The sequence below is a fragment of the Rhinopithecus roxellana genome, chromosome 12, assembly GCF_007565055.1.
Source record: "Rhinopithecus roxellana isolate Shanxi Qingling chromosome 12, ASM756505v1, whole genome shotgun sequence".
In the NCBI taxonomy this organism is placed as follows: Eukaryota; Metazoa; Chordata; class Mammalia; order Primates; family Cercopithecidae; genus Rhinopithecus; species Rhinopithecus roxellana.
The window spans coordinates 72,675,485-72,700,933 of record NC_044560.1 but is presented as its reverse complement, the minus strand read 5'-3'; positions in this window follow the sequence as shown (position 1 = coordinate 72,700,933).

The following is a 25,449-nucleotide window of genomic DNA, read 5'->3' as shown; positions in this document are numbered from 1 at the left end:
ATGCTATAAGGCTTCTGTGTCTCATTGCTTGGGATTCAAATGTTGCCTATACTATTGCAGTATTCACATCACAGGTAGACCATATTTGGAACTGTTCCTGTGGCAGTGTAAACAAGGTCAAATAGTAGAGAAGCCTAAATCTGTTGTCTCTGTCAGCCTTTTCTCATTGGCTCTATATCCCCTGGGAATTTCTCCTCGTTATAATCTGCAGGTGGTACATCTCCCCTGCTTTCAGCAATGCAATAGATTTAAAAAAATATTGATTCTGTAATTTGTAGATTTTGGGGAGGGAGAACAGGTAAACATGTCATTTGTTAGCCAATAGAAATAGAAATAGAAATAGAAATAGGAATATTCAGCCCATTTTTCTAGAAAAGTGAGCATAGTTTGAAGTCAGGTAATGTGATACCTCCAGTTTTGTTCTTTTTGCTTAGGATTGTCTTGGCTAAACAGGCTCGTTTTTGGTTCCATATGAAATTTACAGTAGTTTTTTCCAATTCTGTGAAGAAAGTCCATGGTAGCTTGATGGGGATAGCATTGAATCTATAAATTACTTTGGGCAGTATGGCCATTTTCACGATATTGATTCTTCCTATCCATGAGCATGGAATGTTTTTCCATTTGTTTGTGTCCTCTCCTATTTCCTTGAGCAGTGGTTTGTAGTTCTCCTTGAGGAGGTCTTTCACATCCCTCGTAAATTGTATTCCTAGGTATTTCATTCTCTTTGTAGGAATTGTGAATGGGAGTTCACTCATAATTTGGCTTTCTGTTTGTCTATTATTGGTGTATAGAAATGCTTGTGATTTTTGCACATCGATTTTGTTTTGTGAGGCTACAGTAACCAAAACAGCATAGTACTGGTACCAAAACAGATAGACAGACCAATGAAACAGAACAGAGTCCTCAGAAAGAACGCCACACATCTACGACCATCTGGTCTTTGACAAACCTGACCCAAACAAGCAATGGGGAAAGGATTCCCTATATATTTTTTTTGAGACAGAGTCTCGCTCTGTTGCCCAGGCTGGAATGCAGCGGCGTGATCTCGGATTCACGCCGTTCTCCTGACTCAACCTCCTGAGTAGCCGGGACTACAGGCACCCACCACCACGCCCGGCTACTTTTTTGAATTCTTAGTAGAGATGGGGTTTCACCATGTTAGCCAGGATGGTCTCAATCTCCTGACCTCATGATCCACCAGCCTCAGCCTCCCAAAGTGCTAGGATTATAGGCGTGAGCCACCACACCTGGCAGGATTCCCTATTTAATAAATGATGTTGGGAAAGCTGGCTAGCCTTATGCAGAAAACTGAATCTGGACCCCTTCCTTACACCTTATACAAAAATTAACTCAAGATGGATTAAAGACTTAAGCACAAGACCTAAAATCATAAAAACCCTAGAAGAAAACCTAGGCAATACCATTCAGGACATAGGCATGGACAAAGACTTCATGACTAAAACACCAAAAGTAATGGCAATAAAAGCCAAAATTGACAAATGGGATCCAATTAAACTAAAGGGCTTCTGCACAGCAGAAGAAACTATCATCAGAGTGAACAGGCAACCTACAGAATGGGAGAAAATTTTTGCAATCTGCCCATCTGACAAAGGGCTAACATCCAGAATCTACAAAGAACTTAAACAAATTTATAAGGAAAAACAAACAACCACATCAAAAAGTTGGCAAAGGATATGAACAGACCCTTCTTAAAAGAAGACATTTATGTGGCCAACAAACACGTGAAAAAAAGTTCATCATCACTGGTCATTAGAGAAATGCAAATCACAACCACAATGAGATACCATCTGATGCCAGTTAGAATGGCAATCATGAAAAAGTCAGGAAACAACAGATGCTGGAGAGGATGTGGAGAAATAGGAATGCTTTTACACTGTTGGTGAGAGTGTAGGAGTGTAAATTAGTTCAACCATTATGGAAGACAGTGTGGCGATTTCTCAAGGATCTAGAACCAGAAATATCATTTGACCCAGCAATCCCATTACTGGATATATACCCAAAGGATTATAAATCATTCTACTATAAAAGCACATGCACATGTATGTTTATTGCAGCAATGTTCACAATGGCTAAGACTTGGAACCAATCCAAATGCCCATCAATGATAGACTGTATAAAGAAAATGTGGCACATATACACCATGGAATACTATGCAGTATAAAAAATGATGAGTTCATGTCCTTTGCAGGGACATGGATGAAGCTGGAATCCATCATTCTTAGCAAACTAACACAAGAACAGAAGACCAAACACTGCATGTTCTCACTCATAAGTGGGAGCTGAACAACAAGAACACATAGACACAGAGAGGGGAGCATCACACACTGGGGCCTGTCGGGGGTGGTGGAGCTAGGAAAGGGATAGCATTAGAAGAAATTGCTAATGCAGATGACAGGTTGATGGGTGCAGCAAACCACCATGGCACGTGTATACCTATGTAACAAACCTGCACGTTCTGCACATGTATCCCAGAACTTAAAGTATAATTTTAAAAAATTTTAAAAAGTGAGCATAGGTATAAGAGCTGTTGAAATTCATAAGCATACAGCAGTCAATATCATGGCCGCTCAGCTCCCTGGGCTTGTCAAAGAAACACACACGAGTTACTTTGCAGCATTTGGATCACTGAAGAAATGCCATAAGCTTTAAACATGTAATTGTTACTGCCATCTTTGAGAAGGAAAACAGGAAAGAAAGTTATGACAATTGTGTCATGTTTGTTCTTTTAGCAACAGTAACTTGACCAAAATTTTCCTGAGTGATGTATGTAACAAATGCCTCTGGCACTGGTGTCATATCTCCTCAGCCCACCTCTGTTTTTAGCTGTAGCTGCACTGGACAGTTCCATACAAGTTCACACTCACCTAGTGCTGACAATGCCACACTTCGCATGTATGCTGTGCGTCTTCCTGCTTTCTTCCCCAGGGCTTTCTTCGATGCCACAAAAGCCTGCACAATCCCCATGCAAGTGCAGCCCAACGGGGTTCACTTGCCTTCAAGGTCAACCTTCAACCAATGTAGGACAGAACCCAGTGGACAAATGCTCTAGCCCCCTGTCCTTTGGGTGACCACTTCTTTGGGGGGGCATTATGCATGCTTTTCAAGAGTTCCAGACCAAATCAAATCCCTGTTTGCTCACAGTGATGACCTTGTTAATGCATCTTTATTTTGTTTTTCCTTCTCTCTTCTTTCACTCTCCTGACTCCCCCCCACACCTGCTTTCTGGAACCACCTCCCCAGTAGATCATCTGTACCCAAGACTTTGTCTCAGGCTTTGCTTTTGACAGAACCCAAACTAAGACAATGTCATTAAATGTCTACTCAAGAATTTTTATGAAGCTTTAAATAAGATTGAAGTGCTTTACAGCTTGCCTTAGCTATAAGGGAGATGTAGAAAAAAATGGGAAATATCACTGGGAATCTCAATGTTTTATTGACCTTCAGCAACATAATCACATATGAAAGCATAGCTGTTGAGTAATTCCTCTAGTTCCTCAGCATCCTGGGGCTGCAGTCGTGTAGATCAGAGGAGGAATGAGGAAAATAGCTGTTTATTATTGCATGCCTTCTCTAGGGGCTCCTTTATGTGCTACATTTAACTCACTGACTAACCCTTAAAGATGAACATTAGAATCCCCATTTCACACAAGTAAGAGGTAAAACAATAATATAATTTGCCCAAGGCTGAAATAACCAGTTAATGGCTGATACCAATTACTGGTCATTACAGTTCACTGGTGGTAATTTTAAATGAATAATGTATATAATCAATTTATTTCATGTTTACCTTTTTCTTTTAAACTTTATTTAAAAATTTTTATTCGGCCGGGCGCAGTGGCTCAAGCCTGTAATCCCAGCACTTTGGGAGGCCGAGACGGGCGGATCACGAGGTCAGTAGATGGAGACCATACTGGCTAATATGGTGAAACCCCGTCTCTACTAAAAAATACAAAAAACTAGCCGGGCGAGGTGGCGGGCGCCTGTGGTCCCAGCTACTCGGGAGGCTGAGACAGGAGAAAGGCGTAAACCCGGGAGGCGGAGCTTGCAGTGAGCTGGGATCGGGCCACTGCACTCCAGCCTGGGCAACACAGCGAGACTCCGTCTCAAAAAAAAAATAAAAAATAATAAAAAAATTTTTATTCAAGGTAGTATATACATATTGCACAAAATTCTAAGTTGCAAGAAGGTATGCAGTGAAAAGCATATCTCTCTCTTCTGCCTTTGCTCTAGGCCTTTTAAGGAAATATCTATTTTTATCAGTTTCTTGTATGTTCTTCCAGAGATGCGCTGTATGTATATGGCTTATTTTATTTTATTTTATTTTTTTTGAGACAGAGTTTTGCTCTGTTGCCCAGGCTAGAGTGCAGTGGTGTGATCTCAGCTCACTGCAGTCTCTGCCTCCTGGGTTCAAACAATTCTCCTTCCTCAGCCACCCAAGTAGCTGGGACTACAGGCATGTGCCACCATGCCCTGCCAATTTTTGTATTTTTAATAGGGACAGGGTTTCCCTATGTTGGCCAGGCTGGTCTGGAACTTCTTACCTCCGGTGATCTGCCCTCCTCAGCCTCCCAAAGCCCAGGGATTGCAGGCTTGAGCCACTGTGCCAGGTCGATTATTTTATTTTTATTTTTACATATAACATGCACTTTGCTCTTTGCTTTGCTGTGCTATTTTCTTTTTTTTTTTTATTTTTTTTTTATTTTTTTTTTTTATTTTTTATGTTTTTTTGAGACGGAGTCTCGCTCTGTCGCCCAGGCTGGAGTGCAGTGGCCAGATCTCAGCTCACTGCAAGCTCCGCCCCCCGGGTTTACGCCATTCTCCTGCCTCAGCCTCCCGAGTAGCTGGGACTACAGGCGCCCGCCACCTCGCCCGGCTAGTTTTTTTTTTTGTATTTTTTAGTAGAGACGGGGTTTCACCATATTAGCCAGGATGGTCTCGATCTCCTGACCTCGTGATCCGCCCGTCTCGGCCTCCCAAAGTGCTGGGATTACAGGCTTGAGCCACCGCGCCCGGCCTGCTGTGCTATTTTCACATAAAATATGTTAGACCTTTACAATTGATTCACAAAGAACTGACTTATTATTTTTAGCTGTTGTATAATAGTCCATTGTACGGATGTGTTCTCTATAATCTATAATAATCTGTTAAATTTTATCATATAAAACCTTAACACTTTTTTTTTTTTTTTTTTTGAGACCGAATCTCACTCTGTTGCCCAGGCTGAAATGCAGTGGCACAATCTTGTCTTCCACAATCTTCACTACAATCTTTGTCTCCCGGGTTCAAGCAATTCTCCTGCCTCAGCCTTCTGAGTAACTGGGACCACAGGTATGCACCACCATGCCTGGCTAATTTTTGTATTTTTGTTAGAGATGGGGTTTCACCATGTTGGCCAGGCTGGTCTTGAACTCCTGACCTCAGGTGATCTGCCCGCCTTGGTCTCCCAAAGTGCTGAAATTACAGGTGTGAGCCACCCTGCCTGGCCTCTTAACACTTTTTGATACTGGTTGAACCAATCATTTAAAAATTCTTAGTGGAACAAATTATAACATAAAAATAAGAAAATGTTTTAAGAAACCAATAATAAGTGATTGTGTTATCTCTTTGTACATAGAAAGCTTTGAATTGTACAGAATTTTTCTGTACTTAAAATTTTTTATTATGAGCATTGAATATTGTTAATTATATACTAGGATAGAGATACTAGAAAAATAAATCCCAAGTACAGATTAAGTACATGCAGTAAATATGAAGATTTAGTCATTTTCTCTTTATGTATCTTTTTAGAAGTTTTATTTTCTTTTGTTGGTGCATTTTAAATAAAAACAATGTATTTTTCACTCCTATGTGCTTTTTGATATGCATTTCTTTGTGTGTGTGTGTGCACATATGTTTATGATAAGAACACTTGGCATAAGATCTACCCTCTTAGCAAATTTTTAACTATACAATATGGCATTGTTAACTATAGGCAGTATGCTGTATAGTATAACTCTAGAACTTATTCATCTTGCATACCTGAAATTTTGAACCCTTTGACCAATACCTCCCCATATCACCTTTTCCCCAGCCCCTGACATACACTCTTCTATGCTCTGCTCCTATGAGTCTGTTTTAGATTTCTCATGTAAGTGGAATCATGCAGCATTTGCCATTATGTCTAGCTTATTTCACTTAGCATGGTATCCTCCTGATTTATCCATATTGTTGCAAATGGCAGGATTTTTTTTTTCTTTTTCAAGGTTTCCATTTTGTGTGTGTTTGTGTGTATATATGCCACAAGTTCTTTATCCATTCATTTATGGATGGACTTTTAGATTGCTGCCATATTTTCACTGTTGTGAATAATGCTGTAATGAACACGGCAGTGCAGATATCTCTTCAAAACTCTGATTTTAATTCCTTTGGACATATATCCCAAAATGGGATTGCTGAATCCTATAGGGTAGTTCTATTTTTCACTTTCTGAGGAATTTCCATACTGTTTTCCATAGTGGGTGCACTAATTTACATTCCCACCAACAGTGTACCCTTTCCTCTACATCTTCGTCAACTCTTGTTATCTCTTGCGTTTTTGATAATAGCCATTCTAATAGGTGTGAGGTGATAGCTCATTGTGACTTTGATTTGCATTTTCATGATGATTAGTGATATTGGACTTTTTTATATATCCATTGGCTATTTATATGTCTTCTTTGGAGAAATATCTATTGAGGTCCTTTATTCATTTTTAATTGGGTTATTATTATTTTGATACTGAGTTATAGAAATTCCTTATATATTCTGGATATTAGTCATTTATCATTTAAATGTTTTTCAAATATTTTTTGCCATATTGTAGGTTACCTTTTCATTTCATTGATTGTTTCCTTTGCTGTGCAGAAGCTTTTTAGTTTGATGCAATGCCACTTGTTTATTATTGCTTTTGGTGTCATATCCAAGAAGCCATTGCCCAGATCATTGTCAAGAAGCTTGTTTCCTATGTTTTCTTCTAGGAATTTTATGATTTCAGGTCTTAGATTTGTCTTTAATCCATTTTTGTGCATGGTGTAAGCTAAGGGCCCAATTGTACTCTTTTGCATGTGGATATCCAGTTCTTCCAATAACATTATTGAAGAGACTATTTTTTTCCTGCATGTTATTGGCACCCATGTCAAATACCATATGATCATATATGTGTAGGCATATTTTGGGGCTCTCTATTCTGTTCTATTGATCTAAATGTCTGTTTTTATGCCAGTACCACACTGTTTTGATTACTGTAGATTTGTAATATGTTTTGAAATCAGGAAATGTATCTCCAATTTGGTTCTTTTTGCTGAAAATTGCTTTGACTCTTCAGAATGTTTTGTGTACTTTTTTTATTTCTGTAAAAAATGCCCTTAGTTTTTTGACAAGATTTGCATTGGATCTGTAGATCACTTTGGATAGTATGGACCTTATAACCATATTAATTCTTTTATTTTTAAATTCATTTTAACAATATTAATCCCTCTGACCCAATAAATATTAAGGCTGAATAATATTTCATTATTTCAGTATACACATTGAAAATGATTATAGACACACACACACACACACACACACACACAAACACACACCACAGTTTGATTCATTCATCCATTTATGGACTTTTAGATTGCTTTTAGAATGTAGGATGTCATTCCATTTATTTCTTAGTTTCAATTTTCTTCATCAATGTTCCACAGATTCTGATGTACAAGTCTTTCAACTTGGTTAAGATGATTCCTAAATACTTTATTCTTTTTGATGCTATTGTAAATGGGATTGGTTTCCTAAATGTTCTTTATGGATAGTTTGTTTTTAGTGTATAGACATACAACTGATTTTTGTATGTCGATTTTTGTATCCTGTAACATTACTGAATTACTTTCTTAGTTCTAACAGATTTTATTGTGGGGACTTTAGAGTTTTATACATATGAGATCATGTCATCTACAAACAGATAATTTAACTCTTTCTTCTCTGATTTGGATGCTTTTTATTTCTTTTTCTTGCCTAATGACTCTGGCTAGGACTTCTGGGAGTATGTTGAATAGAAATGATGAGACTGGGCATCCTTGCTTTGTTGTGGATCTTAAGGAAAAGTTTTCATGAACTGTGTAGAATCTAATTCTCTTCAATTAGATATCTTTCTGTCTCTTTGTTCTGTCTCTCTGTGTCTATCCATCTCTCCCCTTCCTCCAATATCAGTCTTTAAAAATTATGCCATGCTCAGTCTCAAAATTCTACCGATTGAATTTAAAACTTGTTGTCAGTGTCAATTTAATTCAATTTCTATTGGTTTAGATGGTTTTTCAGAAGCAGGCATCAATTTCAGAAACTTGTTTTCTTCATTAAGATGTGTAAGATAAATGTATAGGCTATGGATTTTTTTTTCAGGTAGTATAAGAAAATTTGAAAAGTGTACATTAGATAAATCCAAATGTTTATTCGTATTCGTAAAGCCCCTCTAAAACTTTTTAGAGCATGCCTACTTCTATGATTGAAGGAAGATTCCTAATGGAACTAGGAAACTGTCATTTGTAAAAGTCTAATTTTTCATATTATTTTTTACTTTTTTCTGTGTTTTGGACCTATTAACCAATAACCTGGAATAACCTCAGTAACCCAAGCTCAATTTATAAAAAGCTATTCATTAATGTTTTCCATAGACACATACATTTGTATTTTTACATTAAACTTTCAGTGTTGAGATAACTGTAGGTTCACATGCAGTTTTAAGAAATAATACAAAGAGGCTGGGCACGGTGCCTCACACCAGTAATCCCAGCACTTTGGGAGGCTGACGCTGGCAGATCATTTGAGGTCAGGAGTTCAAGACCAGACTGGCCAAGATGGTGAAACCCCATCTCTACTAAAAATGCAAAAATTTGCCATGCGTGGTGGCATGCTTCTGTAGTCCCACCTACCTGGGAGGCAGAGGTGGAAGAATCACTTGTACCTGGGAGGTGGAGGTTTGGAGGTTGCAGTGAGCCGAGATTGCACTACCACACTCTAACCTGGGCAACAGAGGGAGACGCTGTCTTAAAAAAAAAAAAAAAAAAAAGACAAAAAGAAATAATACAAAGAGGTCCCATATACTCTTTACCTACTTTCTTCCAATGGTAAGCCCTTATGAACCTATAGTACAACATCACAACTAGAACATTGACAATGTTTTGGTACCAGTACCATGCTGTTTTGGTTACTGTAGCCTTGTAGTATAGTTTGAAGTCAGGTAACGTGATGCCTCCAGCTTTGTTCTTTTGGCGTAGGATTGACTTGGCAATGCGGGGTCTTTTTAGGTTCCACGTGAACTTTAAAGTAGTTTTTCCTTACATGCCTTGTAAGTTGGATTCCTAGGTATTTTATTCTCTTTGAAGCAATTGTGAATGGGAGTTCACTCATGATTTGGCTCTCTTTTTGTCTGTTATTGGTGTATAAGAATGCTTGTGATTTTTGCACATTGATTTTGTATCCTGAGACTTTGCTGAAATTGCTTATCAGCTTAAGGAGATTTTGGGCTGGGACGATGGGGTTTTCTAAATATACAATCACGTAATCTACAAACAGGGACAATTTGACTTCCTCTTTTCCTAATTGAATACCCTTTATTTCTTTCTCCTGACTGACTGCCCTGGCTAGCACTTCCAACACTATATTGAATAGGAGTGGTGAGAGAGGGCATCCCTGTCTTGTGCCAGTTTTCAAAGGGAATGCTTCCAGTTTTTGCCCATTCAGTATGATATTGGCTGTGGGTTTGTCATAAATAGCTCTTATTATTTTGAGATACGTTCCATCAATACCGAATTTATTGAGAGTTTTTAGCATGAAGGGCAGTTGAATTTTGTCAAAGCCCTTTTCTGCATCTATTGAGATAATCACGTGGTTTTTGTCTTTGGTTCTGTTTATATGCTGGATTACGTTTATTGATTTGCGTATGTTGAACCAACATATGCATATGTTGCATCCCAGGGATGAAGGCTACTTGATCATAGTGGATAAGCTTTTTGATGTGCTGCTGGATCCAGTTTGCCAGTATTTTATTGAAGATTTTTGCATCAATGTTCATCAGGGATATTGGTCTAAAATTCTCTTTTTTTGTTGTGTCTCTGCCAGGCTTTGGTATCAGGATGATGTTGGCCTCATAAAATGAGTTAGGGAGGATTCCCTCTTTTTCTATTGATTGGAATAGTTTCAGAAGGAATGGTACCAGCTCCTCCTTGTACCTCTTGTAGAATTCAGCTGTGAATCCATCTGGTCCTGGAGTTTTTTTGGTTGGTAGGCTATTAATTATTGCCTCAATTTCAGAGCCTGCTATTGGTCTATTCAGGGATTCAACTTCTTCCTGGTTTAGTCTTGGAAGAGTGTAAGTGTCCAGGAAATTATCCATTTCTTCTAGATTTCCTAGTTGATTTGCATAGAGGTGTTTATAGTATTCTCTGATGGTAGTTTGTATTTCTGTGGGGTCGGTGGTGATATCCCCTTTATCATTTTTTATTGCATCTATTTGATTCCTCTCTCTTTTCTTCTTTATTAGTCTTGCTAGCAGTCTGTCAATTTTGTTGATCTTTTCAAAAAACCAACTCCTGCATTCATTGATTTTTTGGAGGGTTTTTTGTGTCTCTATCTCCTTCAGTTCTGCTCTGATCTTAGGTATTTCTTGCCTTCTGCTAGCTTTCGAATGTGTTTGCTCTTGCCACTCTAGTTCTTTTAATTGTGATGTTAGAGTGTCAATTTTAGATCTTTCCTGCTTTCTCTTGTGGGCATTTAGTACTATAAATTTCCCTCTACACACTGCTTTAAATGTGTCCCAGAGATTCTGGTATGTTGTATCTTTGTTCTCATTGGTTTCAAAGAACATCTTTATTTCTGCCTTCATTTCGTTATGTACCCAGTAGTCATTCAGGAGCAGGTTGTTCAGTTTCCATGTAGTTGAGCGGTTTTGAGTGAGTTTCTTAATCCTGAGTTCTAATTTGATTGCACTGTGGTCTGAGAGACAGTTTGTTATAATTTCTGTTCTTTTACATTTGCTAAGGAGTGCTTTACTTCTAACTATGTGGTCAGTTTTGGAATAAGTGCGATGTGGTGCTGAGAAGAATGTATATGATTTGGGGTGGAGAGTTCTGTAGATATCTATTAGGTGTGCTTGGTGCAGAGTTGAGTTCAATTCCTGGATATCCTTGTTAACTTTGTCTCGTTGATCTGTCTAATGTTGACACTGGGGTGTTAAAGTCTCCCATTATTATTGTATGGGAGTCTAAGTCTCTTTGTAAGTCTCTAAGGACTTGCTTTATGAATCTGGGTGCTCCTGTATTGGGTGCATATATATTTAGGATAGTTAGCCCTTCTTGTTTGAATTGATCCCTTTACCATTATGTAATGTTCTTCTTTGTCTTTTTTTGATCTTTGTTGGTTTAAAGTCTGTTTTATCAGAGACTAGGATTGCAACCCCTGCCTTTTTTTGTTTTCCATTTGCTTGGTAGATCTCCCTCCATCCCTTTATTTTGAGACTATGTGTGTCTCTGCACGTGAGATGGGTCTCCTGAATACAGCACACTGATGGGTGTTAATTCTTTATTTGATTTGCCAGTCTGTGTCTTTTAATTGGAGGATTTAGCCCATTTACATTTAAGGTTAATATTGTTATGTGTGAATTTGATGCTATCATTATGATGTTAGCTGGTTATTTTGCTTGTTAGTTGATGCAGTTTCTTCCTAACATCGATGGTCTTTACATTTTGGCATGTTTTTGCAGTGGTTTGTACCGGTTGTTCCTTTCCATGTTTAGTGCTTCCTTCAGGAGCTCTTGTAGGGCAGGCCTGGTGGTGACAAAATCTCTCAGCATTTGCTTGTCTGTAAAGGATTTTATTTCTCCTTTACTTATGAAAGTTAGTTTGGCTGGATATGAAATTCTGGGTTGAAAATTCTTTTCTTTAAGAATGTTGACTATTGGCCCCCACTCTCTTCTAGCTTGTAGAGTTTCTGCCAAGAGATCCGCTGTTAGTCTGATTGGCTTCCCTTTGTCGGTAACTCGACCTTTCTCTCTGGCTTCCCTTAACATTTTTTCTTTCATTTCAACTTTGGTGAATCTGACAATTATGTGTCTTGGAGTTGCTCTTCTCAAGGAGTATCTTTGTGGTGTTCTCTGTATTTCCTGAAATTGAATGTTGGCCTGCCTTGCTAGGTTGGGGATGTTCTCCTGGATAATATCCCACAGAGTGTTTTCCAACTTGGTTCCATTCTCCCCATCATTTTCAGGTACACCAATCTGACATAGATTTGGTCTTTTCACATAGTCCCATATTTCTTGGAGGCTTTGTTCATTTCTTTCTACTCTTTTTTCTCTAAACTTCTCTTCTCACTTCATTTCATTCATTTGATCTTCAATCACTGATACCTTTTCTTCCATTTGATTGAATCAATTACTGAAGCTTATGCATTTGTCATGTGGTTCTTGTGCCATGGTTTTCAGCTCCATCAGGTCATTTAATGACTTTTCTACATTGGTTATTCTAGTTAGTCATTCATCTCATTTTTTTCAAGGTTTTTAGCTTCTTTGCAATGGGTTTGAACTTCCTACTTTAGCTTAGAGAAGTTTGATCATCTGAAGCCTTCTCTCAACTCATCAAAGTCATTCTCTGTCCACCTTCGTTCCATTGCTGGCGAGGAGCTGCATTCCTTTGGAGGGGGAGAGGCACTCGGACTTTTAGAATTTTCAGCTTTTCTACTCTGTTTTTTTCCCCATGTTTGTGGTTTTATCTACCTTTTGTCTTTGATGATGGTGATGTACAGATGGGGTTTTGGTGTGGATGTTCTTTCTGTTTGTTAGTTTTCCTTCTAACAGTCAGGACCCTCAACTCCAGGTCTGTTGGAGTTTGCTGGAGGTCCACTCCAGACGCTGTTTGCCTGGGTATCAGTAGCAGAGGCTGCAGAATAGTGAATATTGCTGAACAACAAATGTTGCTGCCCGATCATTCCTCTGGAAGCTTCATCTTAGAGGGGTACCCGGCCATGTGAGGTGTCAGTCTACCCCTGCTGGGGTGTGCCTCCCAGTTAGGCTACTCAGGGATCAGGGACCCACTTGAGGAGGCAGTCTGTCCGTTCTCAGATCTCAAACTCCGTGCTGGTAGAACCACTACTCTCTTCAAAGCTGTCAGATGGGGACATTTAAATCTGCAGAGGTTTCTGCTGCCTTTTGTTTGGTTATGCCCTGCCCCCAGAGGTGGAGTCTACAGAGGCAAGCAGGCCTCCTTGAGCTGCAGTGGGCTCCACTGAGTTCGAACTTCCCTGCTGCTTTGTTTCCCTACTCCAGCCTCAGCAATGGTGGGCGTCCATCCCCCAGCCTCTCTGCCGCCTTGCAGTTAGATCTCAGACTGCTGTGCTACCAATGAGGGAGGCTCTGTGGGTGTGGGACCCTCCAAGCCAGGAGTTGGATTTAATCTCCTGGTGTGCCATTTGCTAAAACCCTTGGAAAAGCACAGTATTAGGGTGGGAGTAACCCGGTTTTCCAGGTGCTGTGTGGTCATGGTTTCCCTTGGCTAGGAAAGGGAATTCCCTTACCCCTTGCACTTCCTGGGTGAGGTGATGCCTCCCCCTGCTTTGGCTCTCGCTCGGTGAGCTGTACCCACTGTCCTGCACCCACTGTCCAACACGCCCCAGTGAGATGAACCTGGTACCTCAGTTGGAAACGCAGAAATCACCCATCTTCTGCGTCGCTCACGCTGGGAGCTGTAGCCTGGAGCTGCTCCTATTGGGCTATCTTGGAACCCCTACCACATTGTTTGATTTTTCATGTGTTAAACTAACCTTGAATTTCTGGAATGAATTCTATTTGGTCATACTGTATTATGTAAAAAGATATACTGCTAGATTTGATTTGCCAATATTTTGTGAGGATTTTTGTGTCTAAGTTTATGAAAGATAATGGTTTGCTGTGATGCCTTTGTCTGGTTTTGGTAGCAGGGTAGTGAGCTGGCCTTAATAAGCCAGAAAATGTTCATTCTTCTTCTATTATTTTTTAAAGAATTTGTGTAGAACCGGTATTTTTGAGACTTTTTTCTTCCTTAAAAGTTTGAGAGACTTGTCCAGTAAAGCTATCTGCCTTCTAATTGTTTTTTAATTGGAAAGTTTATACCACAAATCTATTTTCTTTCATAGATACAGAAATATTCAGATTTTTTCTTCTTGAGTAAGCTTTGTTAGTTTGTGTCTTTTAAAGAATTTGTTTATTTAATCTAGTTCATTCAATATATAGCATGAACTTATTTGTAATATTCACTTTTTGCTCTTTTAATGATGTATGAACTGTAGTAATGTCCGTCTTTCATTTATGATACTAGTAGTTTGCATCTTCTCTCTTTTTTGTCTTAATTAATTTGGCTGGAAGTTTGCCAATTTTATTGATCTATTAAAAGAACTAGCTTTTTGTTTCAGTGTTTTAATTTCTTTTCTGTTCTCAAATTCATTGATAGCTGCTCTTATCTTTATTATTTCTTTTCTCCTGCTTGCTTTGGGCTTAATTTATACTTTTTTTTTTTTTTTTTTAGTTTTTAAGCAGAAGCCTAGATTATTGATTTGAGAAAATTTTTCTTTTATAATAAAAGCATTTAATACTATATATTTCTTTTCATGCATTGTTTTAACCATATTTCCCTGATTTTTCTTATGTTGTTTTCATTTTCATTTAATTAAAACTATTTTTTAAATTACCCTTATGACTTTTTTAAACCAATATGGTATTCAGAAGTGCACTGATTTCTAATATTTGGGATAATTTTTCAGATGTGTTTTTGGTTTTGATTTTTAGTTTAATTTTGTCATTGCCAGACAACATACTGTGATGGTCAATACAGTCAAATTAGGTGTCAACTTGACTGGATTGAGAGTTGCCTAGATGGCTGATAAAGCATTGTTCTTGAGTATGTCTGTGAGGGTGTTTCCAGAGAAGATTGACATTTCAGTCAGTGGACTGGGAGAGGCAGATCCACCCTCAATGTAAGTAGGCACCATTCAATTGGCTGCCAGAACAGCTAGAACAAGCTAACACCTAACTTGACTAGATTGACCATTACACTATATACTTATATAAGTATATAACTTAATTATAAGTTCTCAATTCTTTACTAATATTTTAAATTTAGACTGTCAATTATCTTGTAGAGCTGTTACAAATGAGATAAATATCTTTTACATTTACCTTTATTTTAATTATTCTGGAGATTTAATTTTATTGTGTAGATACAAATTTCTTTCTGATACATATTCTTTATTACTGAAGACATGAAACAAATCTTTTTGTAGTGCATGTCTGCTGGTAATGAATTCTCTCAGCTTTTGTTAGAAAGATATTTTTACTGGGTATAGAATTCTGAGGAGACAGATTAAAAATTTTTTTCCTTTTTAGCAGTTTAAAGATGTCACTTCGTTGTCTTCTGGGTTGTATTATTATGACAAATAGTTTGCTACAATGTATATTTTTTTCTTAAGTTTGACATGTGTCATTTTTATCTAGCTTTCTCTTGCCTTCAAGATTCTATCTTTATTTTTGGTTTCTGGAAGTTTGAATATGACACGCTTGAAGCAAGTGTGTGTGTGTGTGCGTGTGCAACTGTGGTTGTTGTTAGTATTCACCTTTTTTGTGTTTCTTTGATCTCTGATTTGCTGTTTTGTTTTGTTTTGGAAAAATTCTTTACCATTATCTTGTCTTGTCTTTTTTTTTTTTTTTTTGACAGGGTCTCACTCTGTCACCCAGCCTGGAGTGCAGTGCAGTGGTGCAATCATGGTTCACTACACTGTCAACCACTGGCTCAGGCGGTCCTCCTACCTCAACTTGCTGGGTAGCTGGGACTACAGTTGTGTGCCACCACACCCAGCTAATATTTTGTATTTTTTTGTAGAAACGAGGTTTTACCATGCTGCCCAGGCTGGTCTCCAACTCCTGAGCTCAAACGATCCACCTGCTTTGGCCTTCCAAAGTGCTTGGATTACAGGTGTGAGCCACCATGTCTGGGTCTGTCATTATCTTCTCAAATATCTCTCTAGCTTGTTCTATTCCTCTTTTTATCCTGGTATATTAGACTATTTGATATTGTTCCACAACTCTTGGCTATTCGTCTGTAATATTCACATTTTCTCCTCTGGATGTTTAAGTTTGGGTACCTTCCATGGACTTGTCCTCAAGTTCACTGTTTCATCCCTTAGCTGTGTTGATTCTGTTGATGAGCCTGTAGAAAACATACTTGATCCTTAATACCAGGTTTTTATATGTCTTTTTCTTTTCTTTTCTTAAAGAAATTTGAGACAATGTATCACTCTGTCACCTGGGCTGAAGTACAATGTGAAGTACAATGATGGGATCACAGCTCACTGCAGCCCTAACCTCCTGGGCTCAAGTGATTCTCCTACTTCAGCCTTCTAAGTAGCTGGGACCACAGGTGTGTGCTACCACACCTGGCTAATTTTTGTATTTTTTGTAAAGACAAGGTTTTTCCATGTTTCCCAGGCTGCTCTCAAATTCCTGGGCCCAAGCTATCCACCCACCTTACCTCCCAAAATGCTGGGACTAGAGGTATGAGCTACAGTGCCCAGTCCAGGTTTTTATATTTCTAATATTTCCATTTCTCACTTTTATTTGTAGATTCCAACTCTTGCTGAAATTAGACACATGCATGTTGTTGGCTTTTTCAGTGAAGCTTTTAACATATTAATCATGGTCTGATAGTTTCAACATCTGGATCTGGCTTAGTTGATTGCTTTGTCTCTTGGCAGTGTTTTATTTATTTATTTTTGATCCCTCCCCCTCTTTTTTAGTGTGTCTTGAAATTTTTGGTTGAGTGTTGGAAATCATAGCTAGAACAGCAAAGATTGGCATAAACAGTATGTATGCCTGGTAACTGGCAAACCTCTTTTAACTCTAGGTCATTAGTGTGTGTGAGGGGGATATGGGTAGGGAAGTTGAATTAATATATGAGTAGGGAAGTTGAATTAATATAATCAGCAGTTGAGCTGAGTTTAGGTTTGGTTGTCTCTACAGTTAACTTCAGTACACCACTGGCTTCAGATTCTTTAGGGTTACCTTGTGCTTAAGGTGGGACCTAAATTACTGAAGGATTTTGCCAGTGTTCATGTTCTACTCTCAGTTTTTGTTTTTTTCTGTGCACTTGTGCCTCATAGGTGGTCTCTCTCTGTGCTTATGTCCCTCCTCAGTGGTGATACATTGTTTCTGCATGTTACTTGGGGCTTGCTGACTTGGTGGTAGGAGCTGGGGGTTTTCTAGTATCCTGATTCATTCCTAGTCTTAGGCAGGCCCTGTATTCTTGAGTCTTGGAGATGGAGTTTTCTCTACAGTCTTACCCCTTTTTCCCATCACAGCTGAACTCTACCTCATTACATGGCAAGTCCTATGCAGAAAGCGTTTCTTTTCTCTTGCCCAGTGACAGGAGAGCTCTAAAGATCTGGGCCAAGAATATTTATCTTCCCCAAAGGTAGAGTTTTTATCTCTTCCCCAAAGGTAGAGTTTTTTTCTTCATTGGTTTATTAGTTTGTTTTTTTGCCCTTCCTTTAGCTACAGTGGGTCTATACATTTGTCATCAGTGTGCCAGTGTTTGCTGCCCTTACCCCAGCTGCTTAGATTTTGATCTATAGGAAAGCCAGGGTGGAGCAGGGCTTTGTGCCTTTCTTTCAGTGGCAGCACTTCCTTTCCTCTCAGTCTATACCACTGAAGGAAACTTTCTCTGTTCTCCTGCCCTGGCCTTAACCTGGCTTGTGCATATAACGAAGGCTGAAGGCGAAGAGCCTGTGAGAGTGTGTGAACTCTGTCTCCGAAGCTCTCAGGGGTTCTACACACTCACACCAGTGTATAATTAGTCTAACAATTTGTTAAAAATTTTGGTTGAATTCTTCTTATCTTCTTGTATCTTCTTTTCCTCTTGTGTTCTGCCACAGGTGAGCCACATTTGTGTTTTTGTCTCTTTAGAAAGGATTTTTTTTTGATATTTCAGGCTACTTGGTTGCTCTGTGATTTTACCTCTTTGATAGGTTCAAAAAATGTTATGATTTTTTGCTTTATCTGAACTTTTATTACTGTTCAGGTGGGAGTGATCCTTTTTCCAACTTTTTACACTTTAGATAAAAACAGAACACCTTCAGTTGCATATTTAAGAGGTTATTTATTACACTGCTCTACAAGATCAGTGCTTCTAGTTAGTGTGGTATATGATAGATCTGTCGGACCCATGGTCATGTGCCTACTGCCACGTCTTTGCTGTAAAGTAGGTCCCTCGGTTTGATGCAGTGTGTTGTGGCATCTCATGTTGTTGAATCAAGCATTCTCTAAGTTCTTGAATAATACTACTGGCTTAGGCTATAGGGGCAGGAAAGATAATCTCATATTCTAGTCCTAGTGTTGATCCCATGTAAGATCAATCTCTACTTCTTCAAGAATAGAAAGGTACTTATGCAGTCATCTTGCCACCAATGGGATATTTGGTCTCAATATATGGTGCCATATTGGAGGCCATATTTGTCAGGATTCTCTAGTGGAACAGAACTAATAGAATATATGTATATGTGAAAGGGAGTTTATAAAGGAGAATTGACTCACACAATCACAAGGTGAAGTCCCACGATAGACTCTCTGCAAGCTGAGGAGCAAGGAAGACAGTAGTGGCTCATTCCAAGTCCCCAAACCTCAGAAGTAGGGAAGCCAGCAGTTGCAGCCTTCAGTCTCTGGCTGAAAGCCCAAGAGTCCCTGGAAAACCGCTGGTGTAGGTCCAAGAGTTCAAAAGCCAAAGAACTTGGAGTCTGATGTTCGAGGGCAGGAAGCATCCAGCACAGGAGAAAGATGAAGGTTGGAAGATTCAGCAAGTCTTCTCATTCCACCTTCTTCTGCCTGCTTTTTCTAGCCAGACTGGCAGCTGATTGAATAATGCCCACCCAGATTGAAGGTGGGTCTGCCTCTCCCAGTCTACTGACTCAAATGTTAATCTCCTTTGGCAACATCCTCGCAGACACACCCGGAAAGGATACTTTGCGTCCCTCAATCCAATCAAGTTACACTTAATATTAACCATCACAGGGGCATAGCATTGATCTCAGTAGCTGCCAGGTTGGACATTCAGAGTGACAGTAACTAGATCAGCCTTGGTAAGTGGAAGCCTATGCTATTGGACCCATGCATAGCTTCCATCTCTGCTGTTACAACTACTTCATTATTCAACCATGGTAACACTGGTGTGGGAAATGACAGAGGGTGGATGACATCAGCTTGCTAAGTTATACTATATAGTTTGTTACTTAGTACCTCTTCTATGGTAAATGCTCTCTAGTGACAATAAACATGTGATATAAAGATCTTTACACTGTGGCCTTTCTCACATTTCCATACACATCCTTCTTCCTTTGACTTCCTTGTTTCTAATTCTCAAATCTATCCTCCCTGCCCTCACCCCTGGTCCCTGAAAAACCAGTCAGACCATCATCTACTGCCCATGTGTCTATGTATGTTCTTATCCTGGGCTCCTACCCTTCTTACATGAAGTGGATGACAAAATACACTGCCTGGAAGATTTGACCTCATTGCTTTCTTTCATGATTCCTCCTGAGTGGTATTGTAGTGCAGCAGTCGACTTTTGGCTTTTACCCTCATACTGAGCTAACTCATTTATAAACCAAGCTTGGCGCTTTCCCCCTCTGTCAGTTAGTCATAAGTGACCCATTTCCACCCAGCAATAGTTAAGAACTGAGTCAGTGACATCAGTGTAATGTGGTGGACAGCAGGGAGGGTATGGCTCACCTATTTATGTCCTCTGGTCTTGCTCGTGCCCAGTCTTGAATGTACAACTTTTGTCTTAGTCAACTTAGACAAAAAAAGACCCAGCAGGTTACCACAGACAGGGCAACTTAAGCAACAAGCATCTATTTCCCACAGTTCTAGAGGCTGGAAGTTCAAGATCAGGATGCCAGCTTGGTTGGGTTCTGGCGAGGGCCCTCTTCTGGGCTGCAGACTGCCAGCTCCTCAGTGTGTCCTTACATGGTGAAAGGGACCTAGCTAGCTCTCTAATCTCTTCTTATAAGGACACTAATCTCATTCATGAGGGCCCATTGTCATGACCTAATTATCTCCCTAAGGCTTCACCTCCAAATGCCATTACATTGGGAACTACGCTTTAACCTATGAATTTTGGGGGCACACATTCAGTCTATAGCAACTTCCATCTTATTTTGTATTCTTTTTGTGCCTTCTCAACCTAATGACTTTGTAGATCTGACATAACCTAGCTTATGATGGGAAATTTTGGCTGCATGGTTACTTCATGTTCTCATTGGGGTCCCTGTAGCATGATAGGAGTGGGTTTTTATATGGTGTATACTTCTCTGTCTTACGTGCATATACTTGTTCCATATCCCTTGGGAGTCTATGCTCTTTTGTTGGAGTGTTGTCTTAAACATTGCGAAGATTTTAAGATGTTTAGTAACATCCCTAGCCTGTACTCGCTAGATGCCAGTAGGCCTACCTCCTACCTCTCCCAGTGGTGACAAACAAAAATGTCTCCAGACATTACGAAATGTCCCCACCAAAATTTGCCCTGTGGGGCAAAATTTTTCCTGGTTAAGAACTACTGGTCTATGCAATCTGAGTTCCATTGGACTATATTATTACACAGGGAGGAAGTGTTAACATAAGGCTGTAAATGTATATGGTTCTCAGTCTCATGTGAATGTGAACTGATTATGATCTTCCTTTTATAGGAATGGAAAGGAATACATTCCCCAGATCAATGGCCTCATACCAAGTGCCTGAGGCTCTGTTTGCACTAACAAAGATACTGCATCTGGTATAGCAGCTGCAATTATGGCTACTGCTTGGTTATGTCTGCAGTACTCTACTTCCATCCACCATGGACTACTTGGTTTTCATAGGGGCCAGATATGTGAATTAAATGGCAATACAAGAGGTACCATCACCTTTGCATGCTTTAAATCTTGCCCTTCTTCCTAGGATATAACATTGTTTTAAATGTACTGTGTTGGCGGGGGGTGGGAGGCAGTTTCCAAGGCTTTTGCATGGCATTCTCCCTTATAATAGCTCTTACCCTATAGGTAAGGAACCAATATAAGAGCTGCTGACTAAAAAGTAAGACTGATCCAATTAAGTATTTGGGGACCAGTAAATGATCACTAGGTGGGTTGAAGTACCCATTGGATTGAGTGGACCCAACCTGAGCCAGAACCATGCCACAATCTCGTTTATTACCTTGCCCCTTTATGTTCCCACTCTAAAACAAGCCATGATGGTGCTTTGATTCCCCAGATACCAATGTCATTTCAGACCTTGCGTTAATAATCCTGGAAAGGTCTGAGTAGTCCCCTTTCTCCAAAACATGGTTACCCAAGTAAATGGGCCATCAATTCCTTGAGGAAAGGACTGGAGAATTACTACGGAATACATCTGATGCGATGTTGTAGTGTTCATCCTCATAGGGACCGGGTGTTTCCTTTAGTCAATAGGTTCTGAATTTGAGAACTGGCTCAGGTCTGGACAATAAATTGTGACTTTACTAGAGTGGTTGCCTTTAGCTTTCTGATCATCTAAACATTCATCTTTGATTTTTAAAAAAACTTGCATAAATTAAGCAATATCCTTATTGCCTGCCCACCTCTTTTGCCTCTATGAACACTGTGTTCCAGGAACCATCTCCATGTCTCTCTGAGGGTTGAGGAGCCCTAGTTGCCATTCCAGTCTTGCCATTCATCATAATAATTGTGCTCACCTTGGTTTTGATGGTTAAGTGTCATCACTTGGCCTCTTTTATCAGGATTCTGGAATAATCCCTGCTTTAGCAATACCTCTCGCTATCAGCCCTGGCCTGTATACCACTGAGCGTCTCAATGATGCAGGTGTTTCTTTATCTACTACATTTCATATCAATCACTTTGGTAAATGGAGTGTACTCTGGGCCTTTTCATAAACAGTTGTCTGGGAGTATTTCTGGCTTCACATAGCATATCCACTCTGACATACCACTTACTCTGATATTTTGAATTCTTTTCACCCCCAATAACATAGCAATTCTATAATTCCTACTTAGTGTGAGTCACTGATTTTCCAAACTTCTAGGGAAAAGTCTAGCAGTGTGTTAGCATTGTTTGCTGGTGTTAAATCCCCCAGTAGCCGGAGGATGAGTAAATCAACCCTGAAGAGGGGTTTTGGGTAGAACACCACAGTATCTACTCACTGCCTTACTCCAAATCACACTATACCTGCCATCATCTCCTGTATTGGCTTTGTAGTGACTTTTGTCAAAAGCGATACAATCTTATCTGATGGCATGATCTCCAAATAAGTAACTCAAGCAACATAATAAACAGAATTTAGAAGACTACAGCTAGGAATACAAAGATAAACAAATTATATATATAGGAGAAAGATTTAAATGATGTGACAGAATTTTGGGGAAGAACAATGACCATCAACAGAGTAACAAGTGAACAGGTAAGGGAGATGCCTCTAGCCAAAGAGAAAAGTTAGCTCCCTTATTTAAATAACCATAATTAAAAAAAAACCCAACAACCCAGAAACCATATTCATATAAACATAGTGTGCTGAGGACTATCCATTATTATCTGGTCTTTTTGATTCAATGGAGAGATTATAGTCACCACTGCTAAAACTATCTCTTATTATATAATACAATGATAATAGCAACCATTTATTGAATGTTTGTGGTGCTAAGTGCTTTATAAAACATTAACTCCTTATATACCCTTGTATGCATGTGAAGGAGTGATGACAAGAAAATGTGACCCTTGTCAAAGCTGCCACCTTCATGGTTATCTACTTATTACAATGATATTGACTGCTATTATTTATTTATTTATTTTTCTTTTTTATTATACTTTAAGTTCTAGGGTACATGTGCACAACGTGCAGGTTTGTTACATATGTATACATGTGCCATGTTGGTGTGCTGCACCCGTTAACTCGTCATTTACATTAGGTATATCTCCTAATGCTATCCCTCCCCCTCCCCAACCCCACAACAGGCCCCAGTGTGTGATGTTCCCCTTCCTGTGTCCACATGTTCTCATTGTTTAATTCCCACCTGTGAGTGAGAACATGCGGTGTTTGGTTTTCTGTTCTTGCGATAGTTTGCTGAGAATGATAGACTACCATAATTTAAACAATCTCATCGCTCTTATTTGTGGATTGCTGTTGGAGACTGTGGAACATAACTGTGAAGTCCTAAAATATGGTACCCCTTCACTCTTCGCAAGAGGATTTCGTGTTTTGAAAACAGTCAAAGTCATCCAGGACACAATTTGATGAATAATTTGGACAGATATTCAAAATAAGTAATGCAATTTTAGTTATTTAAGATAAAAGAGAGTTGGGTTTTTGACTATTAAGAAGTAGTAGTCCTAATTTTGTTGGAAGTTTGTAAACCAACTCTAAAGCAGTTCTCAAAAAGTACGTCCAAAACACAGCTGAAGCAATGACAGCATTGTTGGAATGAGACTGGCCTCTTAAGATAAGTCCGTAAAGATTGACACTCATTTGGATGACAAACCATTAATTAAATGTTTTCTACTTCGTACGCAGGCAGAAAAATGGAGAGGAAGTGTTATGTTGTTTTTTAAATGGGAAGGTATGTTTCCATAAAGAGCAACTTTACTCATTTCCTATTCTTAAGTCAAATTTGCTTTGCTCAATGTATTTTGTAATATAAGGTTCTGATAGGCTTATTTCCATACACTTTACTTTTGGAATCTTGAATTATGTTACCATTCCTTAGCAAATAGAAGCTATATTCTGAGTTTCCATAATACATTTCTTCATTTTATTCAGATATTGGTAACAAATAAAAACAAATTTCATATTAAATTATTTTAAATTTACAACTTAATTGTTAAATTACGTATTGAAAAAAACTTACACGTTGAGCATGACATTTGGTGATTTTTAACATTTCCTATACATGTGTCTTTTCGCCTTTATTTTTATGTATTTTGTCTCTTTTTGTAGTAGGTGAATAAGTTTTATTCTAACATTTTATGATAAGGTCTCTGTAAAAGACCTTGGTGAAAAGGATACAGAAATTTAAAATGTACCTACATACTAACAAAGAAACATTTAGAGCATTTTATGAACAGGTGAAAAAATGACAATTAGGAAAATAAATCATATCCTTATTCTTTAAGAACAAATTCTCTCATGAATGTGTCTATCACTGGTAGACTGCTGTGCACGTAAGATGCTGTATGTTAAGTTGCGCTGAGAACTTACAACAATTTTCACAGGTGTGAAGGTGCACAGGCAGGTAACTTCAAACCTGATTGTGTCAAATGTCATGCTTAATTAAAAAGTGTTCCTTGCAAATTCAGATCCAAATTTAGACATAAGAATTTATCTTCCCTCCCCTATCATTCTTGGAAAATCTTACATTACAGTTTTGGGGCTTGTGAACCAACGGAACAGAAAAATTCATTCACCTCTTATTGAAAAAATATGTTTTTCTCCCTCTCAATTTCCCTGCTTAACATTTGCTGGATTACACTGCTGAAACAGATCCAATAGCCACAGTCCCTGATAGCTAAGAAATTGACATGTTATTATTCTAGAAACTGGTTATTGCTTTTAAACATAGATGCAATTAGTTGCATAAAACACTAAAGTAAATTTGTGTAGAAATAGTTGATTATTATTTTGCCTATAGTCGCATTAGCATGGTTTATTAAGCATTTTGATTATAGTAGTTTAGTAATAATAAATTTGATTACCATTTAACAAGCTGAAAAATATATTTTAGGTATATATATTTGTCTTAAAATGTCAAAAAAGAGTACTGATAATTGATTTCCTGTATTGGGCTATTGAAATTTTAATCACTAGATGCTGAAAAACAACCAGATTTCATGGTAAATATCACCATTAAGAATTTCTGCACATTTTCTGGTTAAATCTAAATTTACACGTTGAGAGAGACAATTGTAAAAAGGAATTAAACTTTCTGAGAAGAATAAAAATAAATGAAAACACAAAAATGCACTTTAAATGGGGCTATTCTTTTCCAAGAGAAAAAAAGTGCGTGGGGGGGCGGGGGGGTGTGGTATTCTTTTTCAAGCAAGCAATCTCTTGTAAAATTCACTTTTCAGTTTCTACCCGAATCATATAGCAAGATTTTCTCATTCGCCAGACTATGGAAATAAATCAAGGACCTTTGTCCGTGCTACTAAATAATGTCCATGATATCACATACTCACAAAGATGCCTTCTTTTTCAGCTGCTTTGCTGTTTCACTTGCTCTGTATACTAATGTGGTTCTGTGATGATTGTGTGAGATGTTGATATTTGGGAATGCTGCTGATCAGCTTTCTGGTTTCAGAAATCGCACCAAAGACTTGAAGTTTTAGCGGGATTGATAA